This window comes from Adiantum capillus-veneris, chromosome 30, assembly GCF_014529385.1.
Source record: "Adiantum capillus-veneris isolate H3 chromosome 30, ASM1452938v2, whole genome shotgun sequence".
Lineage (NCBI taxonomy): Eukaryota > Viridiplantae > Streptophyta > Polypodiopsida > Polypodiales > Pteridaceae > Adiantum > Adiantum capillus-veneris.
The window spans coordinates 49069962-49093648 of record NC_140960.1 but is presented as its reverse complement, the minus strand read 5'-3'; positions in this window follow the sequence as shown (position 1 = coordinate 49093648).

The following is a 23687-nucleotide window of genomic DNA, read 5'->3' as shown; positions in this document are numbered from 1 at the left end:
AGTAACAAACCCTCTTCAAAGGCATCAACAATAAGATTTTTTACACTTGGAAAAATATTCACAATTTCATGGACCATTTGTTTGGTTGCAAGAAAACAGGACAACATTAGTACTCAAAGATTAAAAATTATGGAGAGAGAGAGAGAGAGAGAGAGAGAGAGAGAGAGAGAGAGAGAGAGAGAGAGAGAGATGATCAACATGGTCACTTTTTAAATGTGCACTTAAAACAATTTTGTTTTCGAGAAAAAGATCCTTCTATTAGTTAATGAAAACTGCCCATAGGGCTACAACCACCTCTGCAAGAGAGGGCTACAACAAACATGATGGGGAGACTCTCCCAATGAAAGAACAACATATATACAATGAGGCTAAATCAAGAGATGGGAGGAGGGAAGAGCCACACAGGTGGACGGTAGTGCCATCTGAGCACACCCTAGACAATGGTGTAGAAAGGCTCAGGGTGCCAGAGTCGAAGAAAAGCCTCGCGGCGCTTCCCCATGTGGTTGGAGATGCCCTGTAGTCAAGCTGTCCTCTGAGAGTATGAATCAACTCTAGCCAAAAGTCACGGACAATCTGTGCTGGTGGCATAGAGCAAGCCTCAAAAATACAAAAACAGCGGTCCTGCCAAATGAACCAAAGTGTCAGGCCATTGATGAGCTCCTAGCACTCCTCTCTCTCACTACACCACTTCTGTGGAGTAAGCTCTGTAGCAGGCTGGAGTGTAGGTTGCCCCCCCTGTATCACTATCATCCTGCTGGTGGAGGATAGCTCAAACTGAACTGCCGGGCCCGTGAGAGTGGACCAAGCCGCTACGCCCCAAGTGTACTGTCTAACCGTGGAGAGAGTAGGCATCAACTGAAGAACTCGTAGCCACACCTGCTGGGCCGAGGGACAGTCCCAAAGAAAGTGACGCTGACTCTCCACCAACTGGTCATAGGCTACACATGCGGCCGAGAGACCACTATGCACAAGCGAGCTCCCTACTGTTGTAGCTCTGCGTGCAAGAAGCCACTGAAACAAGGTGACACGCCTCGGCTGTCTAGAGTCCCACAGTCTCTCCCAAAAGGCTACCAAGAACTCGAATGTGAGGCCCTCCTCCTGCCAATGACGTGTTGCAGCGGGGCGGGCCTCTCTCTGTGCTGCAAGTATATGACGTCCAAGCCAAACAGTGTACTGAAAGAAGGGTACTCCTGGGTGGTCTGTAGAAGGGAAGGGCTACCTCCATAGCCACTCACCAGGATCCCACTATACTCGTGCCAGTGGAAAACACTCCCAAGCCCATAGCCTCGAGTGTCCAGTCTCAAGAGCTGCTGGGTCAGGGTCTATGATGCAAGTCCTCCCACAGATGCCCACAACTTGGATCCTCTGGAAACAGCACTCTGCTACCTCCGAGGCCTCTACTGCAACTCGTTGTAGTCGTCCCCCAACCAGAAGCTCAAAGAACATGGCTGGGACAGTCTCTGAGTAGACCCTGACTGAAATGAGAACCTCCAGTCATGTGAAGGCTCCCATCCATCGGGGTGCTACTGGCTCGAGAGGCGTGAGCCACTCCAGCTAGAACTGACACTGAGATGTCCTGACACATGTAGGCCTGGAAGCCATGCACCTCCTCTGACAAACCTGTGAACTCTAGCCAGTCACCTAGAGAGCACACTGGACCTGCTGCCATGGGACCCAAGGAAACATGAGGCCGACTACCAACCAAGTGGCCTCTCTGAGTGCTAACCATGGGGTTCCATACGAGGGGCTGTGGTAGGCGCTCCTTCGTGCACGTCAGCTGTCTCTGCTCCAAGCCATCCAGTAAGAGCTCCCAAGATCGAAGAAAAATCACATTGAAGCGGTCCTCCAGACTCCTGCTCAAACCAACTCGGCGCATCTCTGTAAACATCCATCTGGTCAAAGGTTGCCAAGGGCCTCCTGACTGAGGCACCCTGGCACGAAGCCTCTACAGCAAGAAATCCTTCCAGGGCTGCTCACCTGGAAGAAGTCCTCTGACTATGAACTTTCCAAGAAGGGATCTACTTTGCTGTGCTGGATCAATGATCTCAAGCCCTCCTTGAGAACAAGGAAGCGTGATGACCGACCAAGCCACCTTGGCTCGGGCCATTTGAGTGTCACGTCCTGACCAAAGGAAGTTCCTGATCAACCTCTCTACCTGGCTGATACAAGAACTCGAGAAGATCCAGCAGGAAGTGATGTACCACATAGTCGCCAACAACACCTGATTGGCAACTACTACTCTACGAGCCAAAGAAAGTCGTACTGATGTCAGGACAAGGGTAGGACCATTCCGGGCCAAGGTCCAGGACGAGCATGCAGTCAAGGGGGTCCCTATATTTAGAAGGCAAAGGGCCTATATAGGGCATTGCTGGGTGGTGATGAGCATGTTTAGTTCCTCATGTCCTTTCACTGGTATCATAGCAAGGTGGAGAGGAGGGGAAAGCAGGGAGCTATGGAGGAGGGATTCATGTCGATCTTTCTTGCTCTCTCTCTCTCTCTCTCTCTCTCTCTCTCTCTCTCTCTGTGTGGTTTGAAAACCTTTGCATGCTTCGTCTTTGAGGAAGGAGGCGTGGATGCATGTTTAGGGTTGCATGTTCATGCAACCTAAGCCAAAGCCGAGGAGGAACCGAAGAAGCTCGGACGTGGGAAGCATCCCCTGTGCAGAGCCAAAAGTTGAAGCCCCAAAGTTGCGGCCGCTGCATGGGTAACAGTTCTTGCGAGGAGGGAGGTCGGAACCCCGACCTGCTCGAAAGCGGCAGAGCCCGGGCTTGACGGTTGCGCCTTAGCATTTCAAGGCTATCTCGACACAGCAGCGCCAGCATCCGATCACAGTAGCGAGCAGGCGGCCTGTGCGGCTTCTGCACGCTGTGTCGCCGGAGGATTAATATTGAACGGCCGCCCGATGGGTTATTTTGGGTTTTGAAGGCAAGCAAGGGTGTGTGCCTACCCCGGCACACCCCTTTTCTATAACCTTGTTGCGGAACTCGGCTTGTAGCCTGCGTACGAGCATATATAATTGAGAACATGCCCTCACAGATTCTGCAGAAAATTTTTTCCTCGCCACATTGCTAATTTGGCAACTTAAAGACACACATCAATGCGAAGCCCCTGGGGTTTCGTAGCCTCGGCAAACCGGATTCCCAGATACAAGAGATGTTGAAACCTTGGGAACGGTGTGGTTGTTGTACAAGAGATGTTGAAGCATTGGGAATGGTGTGGTTCACAACAACAAGGATCTAAGCTCGGCCTTGTTGACTTGAGCAACAATCCCGACTGTAGCATTGTAAAGGTTTTGCGGTACCTGACGATATGCAAGAGATCTATCAGCTGTGTAATGTTCTCACGACTCCCTCAGCAAGACCGGTTAGGTGGAAATTCTACAGTTTACATGGGTAACAAATTACAAGTTGAACAACGGTTTCTAGAGGAGTCTCAATGAGTATTTCTTGTCTTGTGAAGCCGACCATGAGTATGACCATGCCAAAATTGCCCTTGCATGGAGTTCTGAAAATACTCGTCATGGCCATGTGGCTAGCAAGGTAAGTCGGCACAAGTCAGTAATAATGAGGAACTGAACATGCTCATCACCACCCAGCCATGCCCTATATAGGCCCTTGGCCTTCTAAATATAGGGACCCCCTTGGCTGCATGTCCGTCCTGGCCCTTGGCCCGGACTGGTCCTACCGTTGTCCTGACAGCTGAGCTCCAATGTAACAGCTTTCTCCTGATGGACAAGAGAAGAGGAGAAATCTGCTGCTCGGGAGACAAGTCCAAACCAACCTGACAACCCAAGTACCGAAATCCAGTCCCTGGGGTAACCCACTTGAAACCCTCTCCTGGCATCCAATCTGGCACAGGAGCACCACCAACCGAGAAAGCCACTATCTTTCTCCAGTTGATCAGTGCGCCCGATGCACAACAGAAGGTCTCCAAAGCCTGCTCACATCTATGAAGATTGGCCTCCTGGCCATCTAAGTACAAGGCTGAGTCATCGGCAAACTCAGCATCCAGTAGCTCATCTCCCCGAATAGGGAGTGCTAAGCCCCGTAGACCAACCTGCTGTGACACCAAAAATCTGCTCATCACCTCCGCATAGAGCAGAAAGAGAAAGGGGGAAAGAGGACAACCCTGTCTTACCGAGCGTGTAAGCATGAAGCGCTCACCTCTACCTCCTGCCAAAAGCATCTAACTGTGAGCCTGTCTGTACAAAGATGACACCCCTCTGATCCAAGCATCTGAGAAGCCCATCCTGCGTAGAGTGCCCTCTAGAAAGTCCCAGTCAACTCTGTCGTATGCCTTCTCAAAATCGAGAAGAAGAATCACAAGGTCCTCACCACGGAGCCATGCCAGGGTAGAAGCCTCCTTGAAAGTAAAGATCTTGTCAAGGATACTGCGTTCCTTGACAAAACCTGTCTGAGTTCCATGTATAAGGCTCTCTAAAAGTGGCTAAATCCTCAAACTCAGAGCCTTGGCAAGAATTTTGTAGGCTGAGTTGAGGATGGTGATGGGGCGCCACTATTGAATCTCATCCAAGGAGCCACCCTCCTTGGGAATGAGGTAGATCAGGTCCTCACTCATGCTGTCAGATATCGCTCTGTGCGCAAAATGTACTAAAAATCACTACAAAGATCTGGGCCAAGCAGGTCCCTATACTCCAAGAAAAAGCTGGAAGTCAACCCATCCTCACCTGGAGAGCTACCACGGGGGAGGGCCCTAATAGCCGTGTGCAGCTCCTTAAGCTAAAGTAGCATCTGTAGCGTTTGGCGCATCTCCTTTGTCACAAGACGTGGCATCTGTGCCCAAACCTGCTCCCTGTATGCATCTTGCCACTTTGCCTGGGGCTCAACAGATTGTAACTCACGGTAAAAGTCAGTAGCAACTGCACGCATATCCTCGGGCTCACAAGCTACTGACCCATCGGGCCTCCTCAACTCATTGACCTTGGCATGCGAGTGCTGAGGTCCCATCGTCTCAAAAAAAGCACCAGTCACTCTGTCACCTGAGATGCCTGTCGGTGGAAGGCAAATTCATGACGCCTCTCCTCTATGCTAGCTAGCTCTTGTCGAGCCTGCTGTAACTGCTCCTCTAACCATGGACTATCTGGATGATGCTCCTGCATCCTCTGTAATGAAGCAATGCCCCGTCTAAGACGCTGCTCCACCTCTCTCGCTGCAGCCCCGACCAGCCAGAGACTCCTGAAGAAAAAAGTGGCTAATCTGAGCTAGTCCTGAGGCCACTCTTTCTGTAGGAGAATCCTGTCTGTACATGCCCTCTGTCCAGAGAGCCTCTACCCTCTTTCTAAGTGCTGAGGCCAATAAGACCCGCTGTGGGATGCGGAGCATCGTGTTCCCACTCCTCTGCGTGTCTACCACTATGAGGATCATTGGTGCATGGTCCAAGAAGGAGGTCCCTGCCAGGATGCCCACTAATCCTACCAAGTCATTGAAGTGGTCACTACTGTAGAAGCGATCTATCCGCAATAGATTCACTCCTCCCACTCTGCGGTCCGATCTAGAGAAGGCAAGACTGTCTGGGGGCCTCACAAAACAAGAGTGCTGCCATGTATCCGAGACCCTCAAAGTCATACATAACCTCTCCCACGCTGCCAAGTCGACTCCATGCACAGTACCATGGCTGCCACCAATCCTGCCAGAAGGGTCCTCCAACATGTTGAAGTCCCCTCCTATGCACCAATGATCTGCCTGCGGCAGAGACTCAACAATCTGTGACTAAAACTCTGCACGGGCACTCGCCACATTGGGCGCATAGACGTTCAGGAAACCCACAAGGCCACCTTGAACCTGCGTAGTATCCACTGAGCCCTGCCTGGCACAATAATCTCTTTGCCCACAATGGCCTACTGCAATGAGTCCGCAATAGTCATACATACCCCACCCTAGATTCCTCTAGGTCCAAAAGCAACTGACCAAAAGGTATCATATCGTCCACGCAAAATCTGACCACATCGCCAAATGCAGCTCTCACACAGATGTAAAGAATGAGGATGCAAGAGAGATACACAAGACAAGCACAAAGCACACAGAGATGGAAAGCTTCTTCTTCTTCTTCACAGAAAAGAGAGTACAAAAATGACTAAGTGCTAAAGCTGAAAAATAACACATATGTACATGCTGTCACTAAGTGTGAACTCGCTAGAAGCGTAATAGGCTGGCACTATAAGTGTAGTCCAGCTATAGAATCACTGGCAGAGATCCTCCGTGTCGGTCACCTAACGCGCCAGTGAGTAAATGCCGTAAGCGGCCAAGACCCGTAGTGGATGCCAGCTCAAGGTGTAGAGCTCGACATCTCAACACTCCCCCTCGAGCTCTGCATGTCGCAGAGTCCAAGCATAGTCCAGAAACGTCGAAGCTTCTCAGCTCCGAGGGCCTTGGTAAAGATATCCGCTATCTGCTCCTCTGTGCTGACGTAGACCAAGTCGATGTCGCCCGCCAACACTCGCTCTCGAACTTAGTGGTAATGGACCTCTATGTGTTTGGTCCTAGCATGGAACACTGGGTTCCTAGCCAACTGCATGTTGCTGAGGTTGTCACAATGAATGAAAATCTGCTGGTCCACCTACACTCCCAAGTCCTCAGGTAATGTGCGTAGCCAAGCTACCTCGCACGCCGCAACTGCTGCACCTCTGTACTCGGCCTCTGTGCTCGATAAAGCAACCGTAGGCTGCTTTTTGCTACTCCAAGTAACAACAACACTCCCAAAAGAGAACATGAAGCCACTCGTAGATCTCCTATCAACAATGCTACCTGCCCAATCTGCATCTGTATACCCATACAATGCTAATGGTGCATCTGCTGCATAGAACAATGCGTAGTCAAGAGTCCCTTGCACATACCTAAGTGTGCGTCGTACTCCATCCAAATGTGGCTTCCTCGGAAGCTGCATGAACTGACTCTCCAAGCCTGCTGTGTAGCTCAAGTCTAGCCTCGTGATAGTCAAGTAGATTAGACTACCCACCATCTTCCTGTACATATTGACATCCTCAACAACATCACCCTTCTTTGCACTCAGCTTTGCATTCACATCCAAGGGAATAGAAATTGGCTTACAATCAACCATACCATACTTTGACAACATGTCCAAAGCATACTGTCTCTGTGACATCCATACACCCTCTGGAGTCCTGATCACCTCAATGCCAAGAAAGTAGTGCAACTCGCCCAAATATTTCATTTCAAACTCCTGTTTGAGAAGACCCTTCACATGGTCAATCTCCATAGCATTGTCACCCACAATAATAAGGTCATCTACATATATGGTAATGAACACAATCCCCACATCACTCTCACGTACATAGAGTGAATGATCTGCATGAGCTCTCCTAAACCCAATACTGACAAGATACTTGGCAATCCTGTCATACCATGCTCTAGAGCCCTGCTTCAAACCATACAAAGCTTTGAGAAGCCTGCATACATAATCTGGGTAACCTGGATCGACATAACCAGGTGGCTGATCCATATACACTTCCTCTTGAAACTCACCATTCAAGAAGGCATTCTTTACATCCATTTGATGCATAATCCATCCTCTAGATGCAGCCACTGCTATGACAGCTCTCACAGTCGTCATCTTTGCCACTGGAGCAAAGGTCTCCTCATAGTCTATGCCATACGTCTGTGCATAACCCTTTGCGACCAGCCTTGCCTTGTGACGCTCAATGTTACCATCAGCCTTATGCTTGGTTTTATACACCCATTTACAGCCAATAGCTTTCTTGCCACTTGGCAATGGCACCAACTCCCATGTGTCGTTTGCTTCCAATGCAGCCATCTCTTCATTCACTGCATCATCCCAATGCACATTTCCAACTGCATCCTCAAAACATGTGGGCTCCACATCCTGTATCACCTTAGCCATGTAGGCTTGGTGATGTGCTAGATACCCATCATAAGTCAATTTCTGAACTGGATTTCTACCTCTATTAGATCTGCGCGGTCCTGGGTCACTCCTTTGCCCTCTAGAATCTTCTTGTACTTTCCTTACACCAGGTGTCCTGACAGCCGGAATTCCAAATTCCTCATCAAGACTTTGTTCAGAACCATCTGAATCCATGTCTACATGTGGAAAACCTGATGATGCATCAGCCATAAAGGGAGGTTCATCAACCTTTTCCTTTCCTTTTCGTGATACATTCCCTGTACCTGTTGGTGGAGTAACCTGCGTACGTAGTCTACCATTCCATGGTTTCTCAACAGAGCCACAAGAAGAGGACTCTTGTGGTCCACTCAAAACCTATGACTGTGGCCTCACATTTTGTACAACCACATCATCTTTTACATCAGCCCCAATAGTGCCATGTGCATTATTGTACCAACTGCTCATCTCATCAAAGACTACATCTCTGCTCACTCGTAATTCTCGTGTAGTAGGATTGTAGCACCTGTACCCCTTTTGTTCAAGGGAATATCCCACAAGAATACATTTCTCTGCTTTAGGATCCAATTTCCTATGCAACTCATCTGGTACCTGTAAACTTTTCCTCAGGTGTTACATCATGCACGACAGCTATAGGTGTCCTGTTCATAATGTACACAGTTGTATTTACGGCTTCAGCCCAGAAATGATGAGGCATGTTCTTCTCATTCATCAATGCACGTGCAACCTCTGCAATGTGTCTATTTTTCCTTTCTGCGACCCCATTCTGTTGTGGAGTATATCTGCATGTAAACTGCCTGCGTATACCATGCATTCGCAGAAAATCTGAAAAATCATTGGAGAAGTACTCTCCCCCTCCATCTGACCTCAATGTCTTGATTTGCATTTTTGTCTGCTTCTCAATCATGACTTTGAAGTCTTGAAAGTGACCAAACACTTCACTTTTGTTACGCATGAAGTAGACCCATACTTTCCTTGTATGGTCATCAATAAAAGAGACATAATACCTGCAACCATGTATACTTGCAGTATCGGTTGGACCCCAAACATCTGTGTGCACCACCTCAAGTGGCTTTTTACATACATTGCGCTCATGTGGAAATGAGACCTTTGACTGTTTTCCAAACTAGCATGCTGCACACACTTTATGCATACCATCCACCTTGAATTTGGGCAAACCTTTTACAATCTGTTTTGATTGCATGCTGCACAATCTTTGCTCATTGACATGGCCAATGCATTTGTGCCAAATGTCAACATCAGCCACAACACCCTGCAAACCCTGCTCAACCATTTGTCCAACAGAAACAAGATTCTTTGTAATGTTTGGGACATGAAGTACATTTGCTAAGTACTTTGATTTCCCACTCTTCGTATTTAGAGGTATGTCCCCTACATGAGCAATGGGGTGAGTTGTGTCATCTCCTGTCTGCACATAGCCTGACACATCTGGTTTGTGCATATCTCTAAACCACTCTCCACGAGACGTCATGTGATTAGAGGCACCTGAATTCACATACCAAACATCATCTTGGGTGGAATTCTCTGCAGTCATTGTATTCATTACCTACTGCATCACAAACATGCGCTCGTTTTTGCTGTCATCTGCATCTCTGTTAGTAGATGCATAGTTGTCCTGTTCTCTCTTTCCACTTGCTTTTCCCTTTGGACAGTCACGTGACATGTGACCTCTTTCACCACAAAGTCCAACATTCTTTGCTATCTGGAGTATGTTGCTGCCTACTTGATCCTGCACCACGACCTCTTTGACTCCCCCTGCCTTGAGACTGGTTTCCCCTGCCACCTATATTGTTTTGATTTGATTGACCTTCCAGAAATTGGCCCCTGCAACCCCTTGGGCCTCGACCACGACCTCTACCTCTAGCTTTGTTGGAGTAAGAATAGAAGGCCTGTTCAGAATTATTTTTTCCATAAGAAGAAGATGTGTCAAGGTTCTTCTCCTCAAGAATAAGCATAGAAATCAAATCTTGGAACACGGGGATGTCGTCTCTTGTATTCATGGAAGACCTAAAATGTACATACTCATCTCCTAGACCATCCAAGCATGCACGGACAATTTCATCGTCTCCCACTGAGACTTTAATAGATCCAAGAGCCTCAATGATACTCTTGATCTTCAAGGCATAATCATTGATTGAGAGGTTGTTCCTCTTAACCTGATTTAGCTCTGACTTTAGTTGAAGCTTCCTGGCCTTGGTGTTCACCTCGAACACTCTGCCTAAGTTTCTCCATGCAATGGCGGGGGTTTCAGCATCCTGTAGATAGCCCATCATGCCATCTGTGATACTCATAGAAAGCCAATACATCACTTTGCTCTGGCCTTGTTGCCAGTCCCTCAAAGCTTTCCTTTGTTCTACTGTAGCATTTGCCTCGCGAATCTCTGGTTCCTTTTCATTGTCTCCTTCTACATAGTCCCAATAACCTTTTCCTTTTAGGAAATTTGTTATTCTGAAATTCCATGCAGGGTAGTTATTTTTCTCAAGCTTCTCAGTAACAATCTGACTGAAACCATCAGACATCTTGAAGCACTAAGACAAAATAGCTGCAATCTACAAAAACCTGCAAATCTGCTGAACCTGCTATCGTGGTACCTGTAACGCTTTCTACACTCAACGAGTGTCCACAATCAAGCGTACATATAACCACTGTACTTGTACAGTAAATCTCTGTATACTGCACTTTGGAGACCTATTCTGGTCATGGATTACGAACGAAGGGATTGTGATGCTCTTCCTCTCTTAGCCTCTCTTGCCTACACCAGGCTCTGATACCATGTCAAGAATGAGGATGCAAGAGAGATACACAAGACAAGCACAAAGCACACAGAGATGGAAAGCTTCTTCTTCTTCTTCACAGAAACGAGAGTACAAAAATGACTAAGTGCTAAAGCTGAAAAATAACACATATGTACATGCGATCACTAAGTGTGAACTCGCTAGAAGCGTACTAGGCTGGCACTATAAGTGTAGTCCAGCTGTAGAATCACTGGCAGAGATCCTCCGTGTCGGTCACCTAACGCGCCAGTGAGTAAATTCCCTAAGCGGCCAAGACCCGTAGTGGATGCCAACTCAAGGTGTAGAGCTCGACATCTCAACAACAGATGGTGCTCCTGAAGCATAAGGAGATCAATCTCTCCTCCCACAAGGAAGCACTGAAGCTCCTGATGCAATCAGCCCCACTGACACTGAAACTAGGGCCCACCTAGTCCCTGCACGTTCCATGAGACGATCCTCATGGGGAGCGAGAGAGAACAGATGTTGCCGCAGCAGCTAGACGAGCTATCTTCGAGCCAGGCTTGGATGGGGAGTAATCCGCATCCGAGCGTCCTCTAGATAGGCGTGACTACAGTGAGTGCCTAGCCCAAGCCCAAGCAGAACAAGCCATGAGTAAAGCAACCTACTCTCTCTAGGAGTCCTCATGAATGTATACATAGCAAGGAAAACATTGCGTATCAGCAAAGAAGTACACCACAATGTGCCTACATCCTGCTGAGTCTGGGGGTGTCACCGCAAACTTGGCCAATGGCCACGAAGTCTGCAGCATATCTGTAACTCCAAGTTCTCCCTTGTGGTGAGAGAACTCTAGGATCTATGTATGCAACCATCCCAACATTGAGTCGAGAGACCACTCTATCTCGGCCCTCCCACAGAGGGAAAAGGAGAAACCAACTGCTGAGTCCAAGGCCTTTGTCCCCCTAGCGGCAAGGAACAAGGCATGGACCCTAAAGCAAGCTGCCTCATGGTTTGCTGCGGAATCGCCGAGAAAACGAGTAAAGCCATAGTTGAAGAAGTCCCAGCGGCGTCGGATGTCAATGCTCGTCAGACCACAAGGGATAGCTGTTAGGGAAGAAGGAGCTGGGGGGAGTGGTGGAGAAGAGGGGCGGGATGGGGCAACAGAGGAAGGTGGGCGAGGTGGAGAGGCAATGGGAGAAGAAGGCGGGGGGGAGGATGAGGAAGAAGGGGGGAACTCTCGGGTGGGAGAGGCTGTCGAGGGTGAAGCGGAGGTGGGGGCTGGCGCAGGGATCTCCTCCTACTCAAGAGGACCAAACCAGTTCCCCGTGGGAACCCACTGCTGCTGAGTAGGCGCTTGAGGGACACTCTGAGTGCCAGGCTAACGCTGTGGCCCCTGTCATCGTCGACCACGTGCCTGTTGCCACCCCTCCTCTGCTAGAGCCCCAGGCTCGGAGGGTGGCTCTGCATGTGTGCGCTGAGCCGCTGGCTATGGCTAAGGGCCAGTCCTGGTAGGCTGGGGCTGAGGCTGTGGTGCAGGTCATGGCCTCCTCCTTGGACAGGCCTTCTCTAGATGGCCCATCTGTCGACAAATGAAGCAATGGTTCGGGAGGCCCGAGTACTCCACATTCTGTCTAAACCAACCCCCACTCACCCGAGGCAAAAGGTTAACCTTTGGGAGCGTGTAGGTATCTTTGACCAAGACTCGAACTGAGGGAATGCCAGTCGTTGCTTGGCAGCTACTGATGCTGCCGTACCAGGTGTCTCTAGGACAGTCGCAATGGCGGAGCCGATCCTGGATAGAAGTGGTAAGTACTCCCTCCGTAAACCCAAAAATCAGACCGATATGGGGATGTTTGCCTCCTCTACTAGAATATCTGAAGCCGGGTCAAAACCATGCCACCACTGTCGAAAGTGGGCACGTGATGCTCGGATGGCCAGTGGACTCATAGCTATGACCTTGGACACCATATCAAAGGTCTCAAACTCGATCTGATAGTAACCCCGTCCGAGAATCTGTACATCCAAGATCTTGCCCACCTCTGTGAGAAGCTCGGGGGGTGCACTATGTTATCATGTTAATGTATAACGTGAGTTCGAAAGGAGGGGTTTTAAAATGCAAAAATTTAGGCAATTTAACAGAGATACATTAAAATAAGGGGTTTTTAAATTCAATTTTGGAAAAAATTACTATAATAAGGGGTCATTTTATTCATTCAGACATGTTAAAAGAGGGATTTTTTTATACCCCGCCAACGCACGTTATATAGGGGGTACTGAATGGTGAACCCCCCGAGGCGAGAAGGCGGGCATGGAGAAGGTCTCGCAGCTCTCCTCTGCTAGGTCGGGTGCCGAGAATCTTGCAGGTGACCGAAGTTGCCTGCAATCGCTGTACCTCTGTGGCAAGGCTCGCTTGCTCTGTCGGGGCGAGAGAGCAAGTCGAATGGTGGGCTTAGCGGGGTGGGCGAGGGGGACTTCTGACGAGTCCGTCTGTGGCAAAGCTGGAGCCTCCATCTATGTCTACTATTGTGGCGAAAGAAGAGGGCGGCAGGAGGATGCTGCAATAAGGTGTAAAAAGCACTGCCCCAGTGACTGACACAGTGCTAGAGGGGACGAATTGCAAGGAAATGTCGGGGTGAAGAAGAAATACAGGCGGGCAACGGACGAGGGGGGGGGGGGGGGGGGGGGGGGGGGCGGGGGCTGCTAGAGCTGTAATGCTGGCAGCAACGGGAGGGGACGGGTAGGTAGGCAGGTAGCAGGTGGGGGAGTAGCGGGTAGAGCTTTGGGGGGGGGGGGGGGGGGGGGGGCGATGGTGCAGTGAGGGGAGCAGCAGCAGCGAGCGTAGGGTGTTTGACAGGGCCAAATCGAGGATTTCTTCATGAGAGAACTTAAAACACTTATAAAAGGTATAAGCACAAAACAATCACTTCAATTACTCAAAGTCATGCCAAAATAAAGCCGCATTGCCAAAAAGTATCAAGAAATCCATTAGGTCAAAGTTTTTACAACAACCTCATTGGGTTTGTTTACAACGACTCATATTCTACTCTATAGTTAGATGACTGAGGATCACTCCAGTATATCCCATTGATAAACTTCACAATTAATTTCAATACTTCAAATTCTTCATCTGAAATATAAGATTTATGATTGTGACATATCTTTCACAATTGAATATCACAACCACAAACATTGACATAATAAATATCAACCATATGTAGTTCTTGTAGAACTCTGATTAATTCTAACTCACTCAATACTTGTGACACTTTGCATAGTGAAATGCTTAAGCATCCACAATTTCCATACCGCCCATCTACATATGAATACACCCAATGATGCCACTAGCACCATGTACCATTTCCTTGACAAATGTACTCATCCTTAACTTTCAAATAAATAAGCATCTTTATATGTATTGGGAGACTCAACAAATACATCATGGCCCATATTAACCTACATTAGCAACTAGCAAAGTTTTCAATATCGTATCGTTTTCAATTTCTAAAATGCCGGTTGAGAGAAAGGGGAAAAGTATAAATTCCGCCCCAAAATAGAGAAAAATAGCGCAAAATTCTAAAAAATAACCTAAATTTATAAAATTTCCTCTTTGCAAATTCAAGGAAAGGAAGTTTGTGTGCTTCAAAAAATGACTTTTATCGAACATTGCCCGAGTCTCAAGCCAGGCGAGGAAATATTTTGTTAACACCTCTGAAGGCAGCGTATTAGGCTCCCTCCCCCACTCTTTGGAGTTTGGGCCATCGCGCCAGTCTCTCTCTCTCTCTCTCTCTCTCTCTCTCTCTCTCTCTCTCTCTCTCTCTCTCTCTCTCTCTCTTTCTGTGGACGTGAGGAGCACTGACAACCAAGAGTTGACAGTGACTCCCCATGCGCACAAACACCATAAGTGCGGCCGTGTCACTGTTCGCGTAGGACTACACCATCTCTCTCGCCGTGTCACTGTTCACGCAGGACACACTTGCTTGAAAGCGCCAGAGAGCAGGTTATGCCATGTGGTAGCGGGGTAGAATCCATCCCCCTTTTATTATTGTATAGATAGATGCTCATTTTCCAGATAAGTAAATTTTTAATACAAACGAAACATGTCTTGTGCCAAGCAATCTCGATTCAATTTTTGATGGATAAACTAACCTTGATGTCTCCAAGCATAATCCTCTCTCTCTCTCTCTCTCTCTCTCTCTCTCTCTCTCTCTCTCTCTCTCTCTCTCTCTCTCTCTCTCTCTCTCTCTCTAGTAGCATGCTTTCTTCTGCATTTTGCTTGCAAGCTGAAGCCCTAGTTCCACCTTGTTTTCAGCTCTCTGCTTTTCTTTTTTACAGTTTAGGCTAATTGCACTCCTACTTAGCAGACCTTTCATTGGGAGGGCAAGAAAGAAAGCTAGGGGTCTTCTGTGCTTCCCTCCATAATCCTAGTGCATGTGGCCAAGGCAATGCCCTTTTGGGTTCAGAGCCTACTCTCGCCCAACTAACTCTTTCGGTTTGCTATCTCTCTCTCTCTGTGTGTCATAATAACTAATATCTAATTCTCCTAAATGACTTTCTCATGTTAAACTCATCATTTAATATGGGGAAGTACCAGGGGAGAAAAAGCCAAAATATTGGTTAAGATGGTAGACCGGCCACAATAGGAATCCAAAGGAGAGAAAATAGGGATCCAAAGGGGGGGCCATCTGCAAACGAGCAATGTGCAACAATGGGCTTCAAAGACCCTAAGGTTCAGCCCATTAAGACTTCCAAAATGCTAAGGTTCCAAAATTCAAAGGTTGTGTCCAATGGTCAAACCTTAGGGAAATTGGATGCTTTGTGAGTGTACACAAAAGTCTTCAAGACTCCTACATAGGAGGGGGCAAGCCCTATAAGTAGGGGATGAGAGATAAACACACACACACACACACACACACTCACTTGCAAGCCCTTTACAAAAAGGGAATAGGGGACACATGTCAGGTCCCTAGGACAATTACCCCCAAGGTGCACTCAAATCCTATTGGATGGCCATAGAGGTGGACCAATGAGAATTAGGCTAGAGTAAATATATTATAATTCATTTAAAAACACTTAATAAAAGAACCAATAAGAATTAATCTCTCTAGAAGACTATTGGACAGTCTCCCAAGAGGTTCAATAAGCATTCAACAGCCCAATGGCTTGATTGCTTCCTATTGGCCAGAAGACAAAGGGGTCCAATGAGCATTTAATTAAATTATTTAATTACCTAAAGCTCTCACCAAAGGGGAAATGGAGACACATGTCACAAGGCTATCACTTATGCTGCTCAATTATGATTGGCTAAGCTTTGCAAGGTCCATTGGGGTGCCAGCATGAGTAAATTGCAAGAGGGGTCGACCAAGAGAGAGAGAGAGGGGGCTGATTTTCTCAAGGCATTATCACACACACACTCACACAATCTGATGTCTGAAGCAAAGAAGACTCTCTCTCCTTCTCAAGATTTAATGGAAAGCTCATCATCTACTCCAAGCTTGTGAAAAAGGAGGCCTACACCAGCAACTCTTGTCTTTGTGATGCAAATCCAACCAAGAGCCAAGCTCCAATGCATGCTCATCTCGTCTACCATGCTAACTACTATGCTATGCTAAGCTATTATGAGTGATTAGGTGAGGAGACATACTTTCTTCTTGTAAGAGTACTCCTTCCTCTCAAATCTACTCTCATACCCTGCTAACTACTAAGCTATGCTAAGCTATTATGAGTGATCAGGTGAGGAGACATACTTCCTTCTTGTAAGACTACTCCTTCCTCTCAAATCTACTCTCATACCCCGCCAGCTCTCACCATCTTTGAAGGCGTGTGAGGTCTTGGGTCTGAGACCGTGAGGGAATTGATGTTGTGTTTTATAAGTGTGTGCATGGTGCTTGAAGTTTCCATCTTCATTGCACCAGCAAGATATTGAAGGAACACAAAGAATTGTATTGTAAAATGTCTCCCTCGATGGGAGGAACCTATAATACAAAGCCTTTTGGAGGGGGGACCGGCTCCATGTAAACCCGGTCCTCAACTGTTGTCAATAGCTTAATTTCTCTCTCTTTTGAGGTATTGTTCATGCCTATCTAACTAGGTGTTATGATTTTTGTTGCTCTCTCCATCCAAGAACTCTTGCTATGCTAATTAGGAATCTATTCTAATGAAATGCTCAGTATGTCTATGCTAATTTTCGCTACACACAAGTTACTAGAATATTAAATGTTACATTGGTATCAGAGCAGAAGGTTTCTCTTTTCTTGCTCAAGAAGGGAGGTCCTCAAGCTAGCTATAAATCGTTGGTATTATTATCTGCAATTGAGTAAGTAAATTAGGGACTTTTCAGCCTTGTAGTGCGCTTGCCTTCAGGAAGATAACAGGGCATCACCGTCGAGAGCTATGGTCTTAATAGTCGAGTCCTACAGGGCTTGCCTATGGCTTAACCACTATTGAGCTATTAGAAGCTTGACATGATCCGGTACTTTTTTGGTGTTGAAAGACCCTCTCTTCTATTCCTTGCAATTAATGATATGCAAGGCACGCGTTGTTTGTGGATTGCCGCGACGGATGTCCATAGCATAGCTCTCACGCATCAACATAACATATCAATACAAGGGAAGCGACCAGGATGAGGCATGGAAACTCACTAGGGTGTCATTCCTAATGAAGCGAACTCGATGAGATGCAACTACTAGCTTTGCAAGCAAATCATACACTCTAAAGCCAAGTAATCTGCCTATGTCCTTCTACATAGCTCTATAGTCATCACGCCCGTTTACTATGCAAATCATATCAAATTTGCACGAAACTTGAAGGGGAGCTACAGGGGACTATTTAGAATCTATCCTATCACTATTATAGCATTCTGGAGAGGTACATGGATCAAGATCGTTCATCCCAAAGTCAACAAAAATAGTGAACAGATGATCCCAAAGGCTCATTTTAGGGTCAAAACTACATAAAATACGCGTTTAAACACTCAAAACAGTGATTTAAGGTCTCAAACTCATAGTTGAACACCTACACCGAATCTTGAATGCTTACACTTGAATGGAAGAGCAAAGTAAGAGGAACACAATGCAATAAACGAATCTGAATTCGGATTACCATAGCCACATTAGCGAAGATTACAAGTTGGAGCAAGAGGGAGCTCACAAACGTACGTTGTCTTCTTCAAAACTCGTGATAAAAGAAGACCATGTTCAAACTTACAAAACTGACCTTTATAGTTTAGGTCTTTACAAATGGCTTGTCCGGTCAAAAAATACTAAACTTCTAACTGGATCTCCACTATGCAAATCCTCTCAGAAAAATAATCAAAAATTTCTTTACAAGTTCTCGGCTTAGAGAAGCTCTTTTACAAAAGGATGAGATTTTCGCAGAAATGTAGATTCCCTAAAAAATGTGACTCTTTCTCTGGAGACCATTGCTTCATCCGCCAAACACTCCCCCCTTCCTTATCCTTGCACGTCCTTGTGCATGTTCAGAGATTTGGTCGTTGATGGGCCTCCAAGGAGGCAAGTTTTGCTGAAAAGCTTCGTTTGCGGAGTACCACCTCCAAGTCTTCTTGTTGTTGTCTGAAGGGGTTTTCACTTACTGTGTGCTGGTATGCTATGTATCGTGCCTTGAGGTCCTTCGTCATAGGATGATAGATTCTTGAGTCGATTTTGAAAAAACCTGTGACGAAGGCTTCCTCGAATGTGTGCAAGTAATGTGACGGCAGGTACATGAGTTTGGAGTACATCGCCATCAGGATATGTCGTTGTGGTGAATCTTGCAAATTCCTCTATGCCCTTCTAAGAACAGACTCCACGGATGATCGTCGCCTTCAGTGTCTTTGAACATCTGGATGCAGGTGACAATCATCCGGGCTATCTTTACGAGCATCTGACAGGCTACGTCGAGGACATCCCGCAGCAAAGTGATTGTTGAATTGAGAGTGTTTACTATGTAGGCTATTGTAGGAGGGTTTTGCTCTGTTAGGATTGGGTAGTTCAGTCTTTGTCTCTTCGAGCCTCTCCATGCTACAAAGTCCTTCCATGTCCTTCTTCGAGGGACTAGACAAAAGGTAGGATCTATTTGGATGTGTTGAAGAGAATTGTGATAATGTGTTAGATCTTGCGGCCTCTTGTCTAACCACTTCTGCCTCCATTTTGGGTGAGCTTCGATGAGAACCTGAGCTCCTTCTGTTGTTAGTGCTATACCTTTGTAATTTCCTTGTTTGTTTCGTGGTAGGGTTGGCCGCATCTTTTCCTTCCATAAATTGGCTTTGTGAATATTAAAGGAAAAGGTAGTGAGGCGCTCCGGGGCGGGCAACAAGAGAGGCGACCTATAAACACCCCTCAAGGCTCCCGTGCTGCTCAATTGGGGCTGGGGCAACCACAAGCACAACACAACAACAAACCCACAGCCAAACCCAAACAAGATAGGGGCACCACCTAGTTATGGTATGCGAACTAGGACGCAAGAGAGATTTTGGCACAACCAAGAAGATGCACCACACAACACACACAAGCAACCTCACACCAAGACACACATAAAATGGACCAGAGAGAGCTAGAGCAAAGGGAAGAGAGAGAGGAAAAGATCTTGCGTAATACCTTATTTGTGACTTGCAAATGGAGATGGTTCGTTATGATGCTATCGTAGAACTTGTACAAAACTCACTCAATGCTTAGTGATTGCTAAACATTGCCAAAACACACACACACACTGTCTTAGGCTGTGGGAGACCTCTCACCACAATACCCTCTTACAATGGACAAAAAACTGGCAATGAAAAACACACTAAAACACTTTCTAAAATCAAGATCAATCGATAAAAACCCAAAATACACAAGTCACCTTGAATTCACCAAACCGTATTGCACAAATGGAAGGACGAAGATTTGAACGTCGAATCACGCATTTGATGCACCAAACTTCAATTTATTGATGATGAAGGAGCATATCCAATAGTGGTTTTGAGATTTGTGGAACTCGGGCTCTCTCACTTGCAATGTGTAGCTTGAAGGCTTCTCTCACACCAAGAGTGAAGCTCACAAGTGGTTGTTACACCTAAGTCTCTCCTCATGCATAGAGTGTTGGGGTGCTATGTGAGATGTTGGAGGTTGTTTTACAAGAAGTAGAGGGGCCTATTTATAGGTTGGAGACCCCTCATTAATATTATTGGAAATCCTAATTTACAAGCTAACAAATCAGGATTATGACTTTTTTGAATATCAAAACATTGCGTGCCTTCTTTGTCTGCTTGAGTCATGGATGTGGGCTCAAAAAAGAGCATTATTGATGGTAGATAAGGTGAAAGTAGAGTTTTAAGGAAAAGGAGAGAGAGAGAGAGGGAGAGAGAGAGGGATGTGTGTGTGTGTGTGTGTGTGTAGAAGTATGGATAGAGGTGAGAGAAGACTATGGGCTACTTGTGAGAAAAGTGGGCAGACTGGGGTCCACTCAAAAAATCATAGCTCACCGGTGGTTACTCCAAAAATCATGAAACAATTTGAGGTGATTATTCAAAGCGTGTGCTACATTTTCTCTTTTGACCACCGCTCCAAATTCGGAGTGGAGATAGGTGTTAAAAATCCCACCAAAAGACCTGTTTTTTCTTCACAAAAAGTCTTCAGTGGCCCCCTCCTTTGTTGAATTTGTACAATGCATCCAAGAGTGAGCCCCTCCTTTGTCATATCATAATACAAAGAATCCAAGTTGCCCTTGACACATGCATGGAGGAGGATTATTGGTGAATAAAGAAATATATACATGGTGGGACTAGTGTATGGACTATTCATGGACTTTAGCTCAATGAGCACATGGTGTTAGAATAATCGGTAAAAATAATAATAAAAATATGGAGGAGTTATGGATATGGAAAGATATTGGAATCATATGATATGGTCCCTCTTTGAATTATTTTGGGTGAAAGAGGAAAAGGTATGCAAGTAAATAATATAATAAACGTGACCAATGAGTAGAAATCAATTTTTTGTTTTCACGAGGGTGAGGGTGAAAATGTGGGAGTGATTTGTATAAAGGAAAAATATGAGGTTAGAGTATGTACATATTGGCAAAAAATATACTTATGGTGTAAGAGGATGAAAGAAGGTGTACATAGGTTTAATAAAACACACACCTAAGTATAAATTTTCTAAATAAAATACGAGAATAATTATAAAAATCCCTATATTTAGGCCATATATATAATGCAATATTTACATACAAATGGGCCATAATATATTTTATTTTTTTTATTTTTTTTATTTTTTTGACTCAACTAGCCCAGTGACTAGCTAGCTGAGGATTTTAAGAAGATATGGGAAAAGCCTCGTAAGTCACACACGCCTATTTACAGTGAAATGGTAGGGATAGCCATAGTGTTTGGGTGAATTTGGTGGGTGAGGTAGCTTACTATGGCAATTATGGAAAGCCGAAAAACGGCTAACATTAGTCCCCCCCTTAGATAATGGTACATTCATGTACCATTTAACCGATCATACAACATGTAGATTGTGTAACGTCTGTCTTTGTCTGCTCTCATCTTTGAAGAACCTTTGTTGTATGATTAAAAACCTTTTGTGATATGGAAGGTTCTCAAGGCCAATAGCAGGATGTAATGAAGTGACAGAGTAAACCTCCTCCATTGAGAAAGTTTCCATAAGCACCCCCCAGGATCAAAGATCTTGAAATATCTTTCCCAAAGAGAGATGTATGGTATGGAAACACTTACTGATTTCAGTTGAAGAAACTTGTAGATTTTATTGTTGTCCATCATTGCATCTATCACTATGAATGTGATATAAAATATTGGTTGCTCTTCCTCCTGTGTAAAGTTGATGTATCTGCTACGATCTTCAAGAGCTTGTATGAGCAAATTCCTGAACTGTAGCTCATAAAATTCATTCAACCTGGGTAGGCTCATCAAGTCAAAAATTCTATGACCTTCATGATTTAGGAAAGCTTGATCCATGCTTCCAACTTCTATTGGAAGATATTGTAAATAGTTTACCACATAAGTAGATAATAGCTGAAGGTTTCTATTCCTTCCAACACATTGGAAGAGAACTGATTTTGGTACTGATTGATGAAATATCCACATGTAGAAATCAACAAGTTTTTCATCTATGATGAAGACCAGAAGCATCACAATGTGCGACCTCCATACACCAAAGAATCAAATGTAGAAGGTTTGTAAACATCCGTTCATCACCAAGTATTCATGTCCTCCTCCACATAAGAAGGTATGGTGCCCCCGATGAAAGGTATATGTGAAGAGGGGAGAAGATGACTTTGAAGAGGTGAAACCCAATGTGAAGATTATTGGGGCTTTAAAAGCTTGGATTTTCTTGCTAAGAGATTGTCCCATGAATGAAGAGCCACCCACTAAAACACCATTGGAGAGAATGATACCCTTCTGACAATTTTATTTTATGATTTTATTTTTTACTACTCTCCCATGTTCTTCATCCCCTTCTAAGCCCCCCCTTTGGCAAGGTTGTAACTCCTCACATTGTACCACCTCAAAGGTTGATGGATTACTGTTTGATTTTGTGAAAACTTTGGCTTCTTGCATGATAGGTTCCTCCATGCTTAATATACATGGGTCATAACGATGATTTTCAACATCCTCAAACACTTCTTGAAGATTATCCTCACATGGATTCAACTCACACTCTTCTGCTTTGTTTTGGAGTTGGCATTCCATGTGTATGATCAATGTGGTCTATGATCTCTCCACCTATGATTTCATCTTCCTCTTCACTCTCTTCTTTTAGGCAAGATACACTCTCAGAACATTCCATAAGATCAAGGTTACCTTCAAGGTCTTCATTCTCCATAGAGTCATGTTGCACAAAAGCTTCGTCTGCTCGGACTAGAAATTGATCCTCTGCCAAAAGGTTGGATGTATCCATTATTGAATCATCAATGCCATTTGAGATATCTTGTGTCGATTTTTGCATGCTTGTGATAAAGGTAGAAGAAAGAGATTCCACATTTGAATCTTGGCCACACACTTTAGCACTTGAATAATCAGTTGGCATGTAAGTAACTTCTTCAACATTTGTCGGAGTAGAAGGAGACAAGTATGGCAAAGGAGATGACTCCTTGATAGAAACACTTTCATGATGGTTGGTTCTTCCAGCATGATGGAAACCATTTTTGATGTAGAAGTACTTGTGAAACTTCCTTTGGGCAATAGTGACCGCTTCTTCAAAGGTAGAGGGTCCACTACAAGTAACCTTAGTCTTTAGGAAAGGAGACAAACCCGAAATAAATTGATCCATTTTTACATAATCTAGAAATGTAGAACTAAATCCACATCCTTCCCATTGATGAGAAAAAATATCCTCATAAGCATAGTAGTCTTCACCATGTTGTTGAAGTCTCCGTAGTGAAGCCCATGCTTTCTCCGTTGTTGGAACTTTAGAGAATCCGGCCTTCAAAGCTTTGGAAATTTGGGTATATCCATCTTCAATCTGAGAAGACATAATCCAAAACCATTGCTCAGCGTTGCCTCTAAGGCATAGCAATAGAAAATCCCCTTTTTCAATGTCATCCCTTTTACCAAGGATATGACAAACCATTCTAAAATCAGCAAGAAAATCATCAACATCTTCTTCTGGATTTCCGAAGAAGATTGGGATATCATCAAAGGTATAGCGTGTCATAGTCTCTCAATGCTAGAACCACACAAAGATTAGTTCCAAACAATCATCAACTAACTACACAAAGTTTTGAAAGGTCTTTCAACATGAATTCTAGACTTTTATGTGAAAATGTTTTCTTCCTTTCTTATGTTCTGCTAATCCAAACCATATTCTAGATCATTTTTTTTGCCATGAAATTAAACTCGGTTATACAAGTTTTCATGATTCATATAATCTACTTGATTATGCTAAAATTCAAGCATTCATGCAATACAACAACAATAAGCACAAAGTCAGTCCTCACTGGGGGCACCAAAATTGAGGCGGTCCGGGTCGGGCAACAAGAGAGGCGACCTCTAAACACCCCTCAAGGCTCCCATGCTGCTCAATTGGGGCTGGGGCAACCACA